At 44.8% G+C, this 12,087-nt stretch overlaps 1 protein-coding gene across 1 annotated transcript in view; it reads right to left on the bottom strand.

Moving 5' to 3' along the window:
- gabrb1 (gamma-aminobutyric acid type A receptor subunit beta1) overlaps positions 1-12,087 on the bottom strand; it is a 51,477-nt gene that overhangs the window by 26,398 nt on the left and 12,992 nt on the right. The window lies entirely within an intron of this gene.

Below are 12,087 nucleotides of genomic sequence, written 5' to 3'. Positions count from 1 at the left end.
ACAAGTGCACTGGGTTGGCTTGTGGGGTTCTCTCTCTCGACTGGAGGCTCTGTGTCTGCTTTTTATGCCGCTCTCCTCGTGCTCACTGGAATTAGAGACAGGTGTTAGGCATAATTTAGCTCAGGTGTAAGCGCCCTTACCGCTTTCCTCCCCCGGACGGGCGCTTGACTACGCCCCCGCTGCCACAACAATTTACTATGCTTTTTAAGCAATTTGAATTATGGGGACAATAGAAATGTCTTCATAAACCACATTTGTAGCAGAATACTCTTGTAATTACCAGTTTGTATCCTAAAACATTTTCCTTGTAAACCACCCAAACACACAGAAAATATACTATACTGAAAGAAAAGCTAACTATATTGAAAGAGTTTTTTTCCCCCAGTAATTTTTGAGAGTTAAAGCATGGGTGTTCTAATTAGCATAACTAACCTTTATGACTGCTGTACATCACATTCTCCCTTCTGTCTCAGTCTCTGTATCTCAAAGAGGATTTGTGCAGGCCTCTGTGACAAGTCTACCACCTCAAGCTTATGTTTTACAAGACTGAGCTCATCTTCCCCCAAGCCAAGACCTCCCTCACCAAATTTTTATCGATCTATGTTGAAGGTCAGACAGCCATTGCATCCAGATGTGAAAAAACACAAGCCGTCGTCTAAGATGACTTCTTTGCAGAGAAAAATAACGCAAGACATCTGTGTATCTGTTGTATTCGTTAGTGTTCTTTTTCTTATTATTCCACTATTGAAGTCTATGGCAGCCCATAGAACCATACATAGGAAAGTTATGAAATTTGGCATACTGATAGAAGACAATCTGAACTATAACTGGGGTCTCTAACTCTAACGATCTAGCGCCACCAACTGTTCAAAGTTGCACTTATGTTTATGATCATAGGCCTAGAATCAAAATTCTTTTTTCCTCTGATTCCTTGGCTCATGCCAAGTCGAATGCACACAATGGTTTCGTCTGACCAGATTTTCTGCCTTTTTTAATTTTCCATAAAATAAACTTTTTCGAACTCCTCCTACACCGTAACTCCGATTTGCACAAAATTTGTCATGTATCAACTACGGACACTGGGGACAAAGTTATTAAAAGCTTTTTGATAGACCAAACCTTCCTTGAATAACGCTTCAACGAATTTGACGACAAGCACCAAACTTGGTATATTTCATAGCCATAATAACTTGAGGGTGCCTGCACAGTTTGGCACAGCGCAACCTAGTGGTCAGAAATATAAAAATAGCCATTTTGCTTATAACTTCTAAATAGCTGAAGCTGATCTCTTTAGATTCCTTGGGGCATACCGAGTTTCCTTGCCCCGCTAAGGGAAGTGGGCATCTGCGTACTCAACTTCCTCGATGACAGGCTGATTCTAGTTCACTCTCGAGAGTCTTTGTGTGCCCACAGGGACCAGGTCTCAGGCACTTCAGCCGTCTAGGGCTTCAGGTCGACGAGGAAAAGAGCAAGTTCTCCCCGGTTCAGAGCATCTCTTTATTCAGCATGGAGTTAGACTCAGTCTCAATGTCAGCACGCCTCACAAACGAGCCCAAGGAACTGCCTAAGTTTACTCAGATATGGCAGAGCAGTTCCATTGTGGCGGTTCTGAATGCTCCAAATGCTCCTTTGGCAGCCACGCCCCTCGGGTTGATGCATATGAGACCTCTCCAGCACTGGCTTCAGACTCGAGTCCCAAGATGGGCATGGCGCTGCGGCACATACCGTGTGTTCATCACCTCTTTCTGCCACCAGATGTCCAACCCTTAGACAGACCTCTGTTTTCTGCGGACAGGAGTCCCCCTACAGCAGGTGTCCTGACATGTTCTGGTCACCTCAGAAGCTTCCAAACAGGATTTGGGCACCACGTGCAAAGGGCACGCAGCCGCCGGCTCCTGGACAGGGCCCCGGCTGGGTTGGCACATCAACTGCCTAGAGCTGCTGTAAATTCTTGCCCTGCAGAGGTTTCGCTCAGACAGCACCACCACGATAGCGTACATAAATAGCCAAAGCGGCGTGCGCTCTCGTCACGTCGCAACTCGCCCGCCATCTCCTCCTTTGGAGCCAGCAGCGACTCATATCCAGAGCAACCTCAAAATGGCAGTGGACGAGCTGTTGCGACAGGGCACGCCCAGTGGAGAGTGGAGGCTCCACCCCCAGGCGGTCCAGCTGATTTGGGAGCGGTTCGGAAAAGCACAGGTAGACCGGTTCACTTCCCAAGAGACCTCCCACTGCCAGCTCTGGTACTCCCTAGCAAAGGCTCCCCTCAGAATAGACGCGTTGGTTCACAGCTAGCACACAGCTGACCCCGGGGGCTGCGCAAGTGCACATTTCCCCCAGTGAGCCTACTTACACGAGTGCTGTGCAAGGTCAGGGAGGACGAGGAACAAGTCACTCTGGTGTCCCCCTACTGGCCCACATGGACTTGGTTCTCGGATCTCACGCTCCTCGCGACAGCCCCTCCCTGGCGAATTCCCCTGAGGAAGGACCATCTTTCTCAGGGATGGGGCACCCTCTGGCATCTGCGCCCAGACCTCTGGAACCTCCATGTCTGGCCGCTGGACGAGATGCGGAAGATCTAAGTGGCCTACTACCTGCCATCGTAGACACGATCAACCAAGCTAGAGCTCCCTCTACCAGGCAACTTTATGCCCTAAAGTGGCGCTTGTTCGCAAATTGGTGTTCTTCCCGATCTGAAGACCCACAGAGATGCGCAGTTGGGTCAGTGCTCTCGTTTCTGCTAGAGAGGCTGGAGGGGAGGCTGCCACCCTCCACCTTGAAGGTTTATGTAGCCGCCATATCGGCTCACCACGACGCAGTGGACGGTAAGTCCCTAGGGAAGCACGATCTCATTATCATGTTCCTTAGAGGTGCTCGGAGGCTGAACTCTCCCAGGCCATGCCTGTTCCCCTCAATGGATCTCTCCGTGGTCCTTGCAGGCCTTCAGAGAAACCCCTTTGAGCCGCTAGAATCAGTTGAGCTTAAAGCCCTCTCCTTGAAGACGGCCCTCTTGATCGCACTAGCTTCCATCAAGAGGTTTGGGGACCTGTAAGCGTTCTTTGTCAGCGGCACTTGCCTGGAGTTCGGTCCGGCAGACACCCATGTCGTCCTAAGAATGCAACCGGGCTACGTGCCCAAGGTTCCTACGACCCTCTTCAGGGACCAGGTAGTGAAACTGCAAGCGAAGCTGCCCCGGGAGGAGGCAGACCCATACTTTTCGTTGCTGTGCGGACCGCACACAGAGCTTTAGTTCTGAGCAGCTCTTTGTCTGCTTTGGTGGACAGCGGAAAGGGAACGCTGTCTCCAAACAGAGGGTTTCCTACTGGGATGTTGATGCCATTGCTTTGGCCTATCACACCCAGGCCGTGCCCGCCCCCTTGCGGATTCGAGCACACTCGACGAGAAGTGTGGCATCCTCGTGGGCACTGGCCAACAGCACCTCCCTAGCAGACATCTACAGAGCAGTGGGCTGGGCAACACCCAATACCTTTATGAGATTTTACAATCTCAGAGTTGATTCGGTCTCCTCCCCTGTTCTCTCAGGTCCGAGCACGTAGAACTCGGAAATGCAGAATGTCTGACCGGGTGTTCCGCTTGCACATAGCGCCTTTCTCCTCTGAGGTGTTCATGTGCCCTCTTTTCGCCCAGGAGAGTCCTCTAAAGTGTCCCCATGGCCACGATGCTGAACCAAACCACTGCAATGGCCGAACCTTTTTCTCAGCTCCTCAATGCAAAACCTGAATGAACAGAGGCATGATTCCCTCCCTTTATACACGTATGTCCGGGTGAGCGACATGCAAATTCAGTCTGCCAAATTCTCATTGGCCTTTTCACAAGTTCAGAGATTTTGAACATCCCTTTTCTGATAAACAAAAATCACCATTTTAGGCATTTCAGAGCACATACATCCATGTATACATGGTAAAAAGGCAGAAAAATAATCAAACTTTTAGGCCTACTTTGGGATTAATGGTAAAGTGTAGATTTTAACTATACAGTGGTAAGAAAAAGTATGTGAACCCTTTGTAATTGCCTGCATTAATGTATAAATGAGTCTTAAAATCTGGTTTGAGCTTTATCTAAGTTACAATAATGAACAAACAAAATCTGTTTTAACTAATAAAGGTAAAATTCTTGTACATATTGAATTCATCATTCAAACATTCACAGTGTAGGTTGGAAAAATTATGTGAACCACTAGGCTAATGACATCAGGAAAAAGCTAAAAGCTAAATAGAGTCAGGAGTTGGCAAACCTGGAATCCAATTAATGAAACGAGATTGGAGGTGTGGGTTAGAACTACTTTGACTTGTAAAAAGCTTTCAAATATTTTGAGTTTGCTAATCACAAGAAGCATCTGCTGACTTGGACTGTGCCTTGCAAAAAAAGAGATCTCAGAAGACTTTAAGAATTGTTGCTTTGCATAAAGCTGATATGGGTTACAAAGTTATCTTGACTAGTTTAGATATTCAGCTGTTCACAGTTAGGCAAAATGTCTATGAATGGGGATGGTTTAGTTACTTTGGCTGCACGCCCTTGTAGTGGCCGTCCAACCAAGATGACTCAAAGGCACACAACAGAATGCACAATGAGTAAAAAAAGGACTCTAGATTGACAGCTAAAACTTGAAGGAATCATTGGAACTGGTTAACATCTCTGTTCATGAGTCTACTATACGAAAAAAATAATAAAAAAATATCCACCTTTTGGAGTGGACCAGCCAGAGCCCAGAACTTAACCTAATAGAGATGCTGTGGAATGACATCAAGAGAGCCGTTCCCATCAGAGATCCTAATATTATGGCTAAGCTGAATCAGTTCTTTAAGGAAGAATGGTCCAAAATTTCTTTTGAACATTGATCAGCTCTAATCCACAGCTACTGGGAAATGCTTGGTTGTATTCTGTATGTATTCACTATACTTATTCTTAAACTTATTCGCACTGGCACAGAGGCTTCTGCTTAAATATAGATAAATCTCATCCTCCAGCCCCCATGTCTCTGCATTGAATAAGTGATGAAGACAAATCAAGTTGAGATCTCATAGAGCTGTTCAGCTTGTAGTCCAAAACCCGGAAGAGAATTCGCCATGTTTCCCTCTGGATTTTTCTGTGGGTTATTATAATGGGGGTTTTGAACTAAAGTAAAATAAGGTCTGTGGTAAACAAAACATTCAGATGTTTTGCTCTACAACATAAATTACACACTTTCAGACCTCAAATGTGAATTTTGAAGCTATTTTGAATTATATACTTTTTTTAAATTCACGGCAGCTACAAAATTCACGTTTGAGGTATGACTGTGTGTAATTTATGTTTTAGAACAACACGTCCTCGTTTCGTCAAGTAAGGTTTACCACAGAGCTTATTTTACTTATAAGGCCAAAACACCATTATAAAATCCTGAGGGAACCCATGACAAATTAGACTTCCAGGTTCACCTACAATTTGACATCATGGCTAAACAGTTCTATTAAACCAATATGATAAGTGAGAGTGAAGGTTAAACATATAGTGGACTGTCTCAGCTTCTCACATAACAGACACTTACAAACACATGGAGTTTCACAGTCACATCTAATACAAATCACTTTCACTTCACTTTCAGTCTTTCATTTAAACATTAAATGAAAGAAAGACCATTTAATCAGAAATTAAGGCATAATCAAATTAAATTAATCATAATCAAAGCATAGTCCTAGTTTTTAGGATAGCCACACCCCTACTCTTTGCACAATAACAGTGTTTCTCTGCAATGCAGTAATATTTCCGCATTCCAATATTGTGACACCCAGCATTTTCCTTACAATTAATTTTTAAACAAATAAAGGAAAAGCCCCAGATGATTAAAAATGAATGGAGATCTTGTTATATCATCCATCAGGGATTTCTGGTAGGCCTTTATGTTTTAAAAGCACTTCATATCTTTACATTTATTGTTGGTGCCCTACTGAGGGGAAGCCTACAGACCCTGTCCCAGCCCTGCTGCTACCCAGACTTATCTGTGCTGAAAGATTTGGTTAAGATTTTTCTCAAAGAATGTGTGCACACACGCATTTCATCCAGCCCCGTTAGCAGTTTTTTTAAATGCTTATCCAAACACTTCATAACATACCTTTGGGGAAAAAACTTTCTGAATATATTTTTAATCTTGAGATGTATTATATGTATCCATGGTCGTAAATTATATGTATCCATATTGCAAATGCTACTGGAAACAATAAACAACCAAAAGCAAACACATGATATAACCATGGTATTCTTGTAAGTACTTTGGAAAACCATGTAAATACCATGGTACATGCATTTAAGTACCATGGTATGTAACAAAGTGCCATTGTATTACAATCTGACACCATGCTTTTGTGTGAAGGACCTGACACAAGTGAGGCTGTTAATGGTAGACAATCAATTAAATATATTCTTTCTTTCTCTTTATCTCTCTCTCTCTCTCTGGTCAACAATATTAATCAAGTTTTTGTTTTTTTTGCAACCAAAACAGACATAATGTAATTTTACAAGACCATTTTACATTTTTCACCCTTCACACATAAATATGATTATGTACACACTGATTAGAAGATAACGCCAATCTTATCAATGGCCTAGAAAAAGCTGTGTAAACATCATAAAGCCAATCTAAAATTGTCGCAGAATGCCACATCATTACAAACGTCTGCAACATTGTTTGTGAACAATTGGACTCAAGATGGCGCCGAGTATGGCTGCTGCGTTGCGAGCTCCATTACAACACTGCGGTTTATTGTTTGTTTTGTTTACAGTTCTTTGTTTTTTGTCTTGGATGTTGTCTGCCTCATTGTTTACGACAGACAAACGCTTTTGGACATTGGTTCTAATATTACACATCAAAAACCGGACTTCAAATTCCTTAATGCCGACCCGCTGTTTACAAACACGCCGGCGGAGCCCTTTGTCTGGGCTGCTCGGCCACGGAAACGCAGAAGGAAAAGGGGAAAACGAGCCGGCGTTCTCATCAGAGTAAGACGTCGTAAAAATCGACCCCCGCTACCCAGTATACTACTGGCAAATGTTCAGTCTCTGGACAACAAGCTCTGCGAGCTGAGAGTGCGGATCTCTATCCAATAATAGACGAGCGATTGCTGTGTTATTTGCCTTACAGAAACCTGGCTGGCTGCGGAGATTCCAGACTCGGCCATCGAAATCACGGGCTTTTCCGTGCACCGAGCGGACAGAGCGAAAGACCTCTCAGGTAAAAGCAGTGTATGTTTTATGATCAACAAATCATGGTGTGATCAGAGGAACGTACATTTCATCAAGTCTTTCTACTCTCCTGATCTGGAATATCTCAGGCTTCTGTGTCGACCATTCTGGCTACCGAGGGAATTCACAGCGGTCATCATCACAGCTGTGACCATCCCCCAACAAGCCGACACAGACCGGGCACTCAGGGAACTGTATGGGTGTATAAGTGAGCAGGAAACCGCGCACCCTGAGGCTGCGTTCATTGTTACCGGGGACTTTAACAAAGCCAACTTCAAAACAATCGCTCCAAAATACCATCAACACATAAAGTTCAACACACGAGGGGACCGGGTTTTAGACCATTGTTACTCTCCTTTCCGGGATGGCTACAAATCCCTCCCCCGCCCCCCATTTGGCAAATCGGACCACGCTTCCGTTCTGCTTTTGCCCGCTTACAGGCAGAAACTGAAACGGGAGGCACCCACCCTCAGAACGATCCAGTGCTGGTCGGACCCATCAGACTCTGCGCTACAAGACTGTTTTGATCGCACGGACATCACGTCTGATGATGACATCGAGGTTTACGCTGATAGCGTAACGTGTTTCATCAGGAAGTGCATAGAGGACGTTGTTCCGACCAAAACAATACGGATGTACCCCAACCAGAAACCATGGGTTAACGGCGATGTTCGCGCGGCACTCACTGCGCGGACCTCCGCTTTTAATTCTTCTAACACGGAGGAGCGTAAACAAGCCAGTTATGCCCTCCGTAACACTATCAGTGCAGCCAAACGCCAGTACAGGCACAAACTTGAAGGTCAGTTCAACACCACTGACTCCAGAAGTATGTGGCAGGGAATTAACACCATCACGGACTACAAACGGAATAAAGACTCCACCATGAACACCACTGCATCTCTCCCGGACGAACTTAATACATTTTATGCTCGTTTCGAGGACAATAACACCGCCCTCGCGGAGAGAGCACTCGCGGCTGACGCCACAGAGGTTGGTTTACTCTCCTTCTCTGTTGTGGATGTAACCCGATCATTCCGACGGGTGAACATCCGTAAAGCCGCGGGTCCAGATGGCATTCCGGGCTGCGTCATCAGAGCGTGCGCGAATCAACTGGCTGGTGTTTTTACGGACATTTTCAATTTGTCCCTCTCCCTGTCTGTAGTCCCCACATGCCTCAAAACATTAACCATTGTGCCTGTACCGAAGCAAGCTATAATCACTTGCTTAAATGACTGGCGTCCTGTTGCTCTGACCCCCATCATCAGCAAATGCTTCGAGAGGCTAATCAGAGATCACATCTGCTCAGTTCTGCCCACCTATTTGGACCCACTGCAGTTTGCCTACCGCAACAACCCCTCCACTGATGATGCCATTGCATCTACAATACACACTTCTCTCTCCCATCTGGAAAAAAGGAACACATATGTGAGAATGCTGTTTGTAGACTACAGCTCAGCATTCAACACCAAAGTGCCCTCCAAGCTTGATGAGAAACTCTGGGCTCTGGGTTTAAACAGCTTGCCGTGCAGCTGGATCCTGGATTTCCTGTCAGGCAGACTTCAGGTGGTTAGAATGGGCAGCAACACCTCGTCATCACTGACCCTCAACACTGGAGCCCCGCAGGGCTGTGTTCTCAGCCCACTCATGTATTCCCTGTACACACATGACTGTGTGGCAACACATAGCTCCAATGCCATCATTAAGTTTGCTGACGATACAACGGTAGTAGGTCTGATCACTGACAATGATGAAAGAGCCTACAGAGAGGAGGTGCACACTCTGACACGCTGGTGTCAGGAGCACAACCTCTCCCTCAACGTCAGTAAGACCAAGGAGCTTGTAGTGGACTTCAGGAAGAAAGACGGAGAACACAGCCCCATCACCATTAATGGAGCACCGGTAGAGAGAGTCAGCAGTTTCAAGTTCCTCGGTGTCCACATTACTGAGGAACTCACATGGTCCGTCCACACTGAGGCCGTTGTGAAGAAGGCTCACCAGCGCCTCTTCTTCCTGAGACGGCTGAGGAAGTTTGGAATGAACCGACACATCCTCACACGGTTCTACACTAGTACTGTAGAGAGCATCCTGACTGGCTGCATCACTGCCTGGTACGGCAATAGCACAGCCCACAACTGCAAAGCCCTGCAAAGGGTGGTGCGAACTGCCAGAAACATCATCGGAGGTGAGCTTCCCTCCCTCCAGGACATATATACAAGGCGGTGTGTGAAGAAAGCTCGGAGGATCATCAGAGACTCCAGCCACCCGAGTCATGGTCTGTTCTCACTGCTACCATCAGGCAGGCGGTATCGCAGCATCAGGACCCGCACCAGCCGACTACATGACAGCTTCTTCCCCCAAGCAATCAGACTGTTGAACACTTGATCTATCAGGATCAATAATTAGCACTGCACTTTATTCATCTATAATCTCACACTGGACTGTCAACATATTCTCCTCAATACAACTACTATATATATTTCATATACTCTTACTTATTGTATATTGTGTATTCTATATTGTGTGTATTGTCTACTGTACATTGTATATAATTATTGTGTTGTGTAAGTATGTGTACATTTGATATGTAAATTGTGTTGTGTAAGTATGTTGTTTACTGTAATTGGTATATGTCTCGTCACTGTCATGACTGCTGTGTTGCTCGGAACTGCACACAAGAATTTCACCTACTGTTGCACGTGTGTACATGGTAGTTTGACAGTAAAGTGATTTGATTTGATTTGATTTGATTTGAAAACAATCCAAAATATTCTGAAAGTTTTCACAAATATACTGCCAAAGTTGTAATAAATGCACCAAGGTCGGAATTGCATACCACCATACTACTCTTACTATTTCTGCCATAGATAGATATGGCAGAAGTAGTAAATGAAGTACAGGTAGTATGCAACTCCATATTCAGGCATGGTCTTTTTGGATTTGGGAGGACGTTTTGAGTTCTGAAAATTACAGTATGCATTTATTGCAATCTACTTGTGTGTTTCATTGAGCAAATTCTTCTGAAGGCACCGCTAAACTGGAAGCTACCAATCAAACTTGTAGGGTGTAGTCCCGTGTGGATGAGAACATTTGAGTGGGTCTGCAGAATGAGTGTGAAAGAAAAGGAGAGAAAGCGAAGACAGATGGAGAAAGAGAGAAAATCTGAAAGAAAGAGAGGTTGGGTGTGATTCAGGTTCACTTAGGACAAATGCATCCTTCAGCTTCTATTATTAGAAGCAGCTATTGCCCCTGACAACCATTTTAAATCATCACTGCAGCACCTCAACTTCTTTACAAAGCAACCTGACACAAACAAAAACAGTAACACAAATGCAAACAGAACTTCACACACACACACACACACACACACACACACACACACACACAAATTAAGGCTTATCATATTCTCTCATGACCTTAATTTTCCATGCCCATCACACTAAAGATATCTCACAGAGGAAAGGAAGATACTCACTTGAGAGGGGAACAACAGGATCAAAAGCAGCAAATGAAAGAACAAAAACTGGGGGAAACTGGCAAATAAACTGGGTAAAGAATGGATGGATAAAGAGATGCTTTGAACTTTGCTGAAAAAAAAACAAAACCTTTAAACCAATCTTGCTGGTCTCCCAGATTGCCGACCAGGTAAACCAACAGAGCATTAGCTAAGCCAGGCAAGGAGACACTCAAAAACCAGCTAAAACCAGAAAAGCAGCTGGTTTAAGATGGGGTTTTTCCCAGCAGGAAGGCTGGCCTGTTTGCTGGTTTTACAGGTTTTTCTGCGCTTTTAAACCAGCTAGTAAAACAGTTAAAGGATGGGCAAGGAGGAGGCGAGAACCGGCTTGTCAACATAAATAATAATTTAATAGGAAACTTAAAACACAACATAAACAAACACACATGCGGACATGCCCGTAATTCTCTCTCTACCGAACAATCGTCACCGACCACCTTTATCCCTCGCGTGCCTCATCAGGCCGATTGGGGACCGGGCGCGCGATATTCCGACCTGGCCCGCCCCCCTCCGCTCCACACAGCTAAACACAAGCTTGGTCACACTGCAAGATCAGCAATCTATCTGTTTTAATCTGTTTTTAGCAGGGTCACTGCAGCAGTTATAAAAAGACTAATGGCTTCCCCGTGTCTCTAACACACAGGAAATTCACACAGGCCATCAGTTAAAAAACACCAGAGTAAAGGGATTAATGGAAAGCAGGAGGCAAGAACCAGCTTGATACTATAAATCATATTTTAATTATAAATTTAACCAAAAAGACAAAGACAAACACACACAGGTGTCGTACAGCTGTCAGTAAATCTATCTTTCTATTGCACTGCCGTCTTCGGTCGGCCTTTATCCCTCTCAAGGGCTAATTAGCCTGATTAGGGGCCGGGTGTGTGGAATCACGACCCGGCCCCGCCACAACAAGTATCACACCCTGGCCAAGAGTTCACTTCCACATCGAACATCTTTTAGTGAAAATTTCACATGTATCCTCTTCACACTGAAGTGCTGAATTGCCAAGCGAGAGCAACTTAGATAACCAGACCGATATCACAGTGAAATCAGAAACATTAGGGTGACTTTTCTTTAGGTAAACTTTGTCTGTGCTACCGAATAAGGCTGAAATGATTAGTCGACGTTATCGACAACATCAACAATAAAAAATTGTCGACAAAATGTTTTGTTGTCAAATAGGTGTTTGACCTTATTTAACATAACATGAGATCAAATTAAACTAATTATGGCGTGCGAGAGCAGTACTTCAGCTCGTGCCTGATTGAGGAGAGGAAGAAGACAGCTCACAGTCCAGATGCACTCCAAACCTTCCAAACAGCTTCAGGTGATGT

The sequence above is a fragment of the Xyrauchen texanus genome, chromosome 20 (assembly GCF_025860055.1).
Source record: "Xyrauchen texanus isolate HMW12.3.18 chromosome 20, RBS_HiC_50CHRs, whole genome shotgun sequence".
Classification (NCBI taxonomy): domain Eukaryota; kingdom Metazoa; phylum Chordata; class Actinopteri; order Cypriniformes; family Catostomidae; genus Xyrauchen; species Xyrauchen texanus.
Note: the sequence above shows the minus strand (reverse complement) of the source record. Positions and strands in the feature narration are given on the sequence as shown.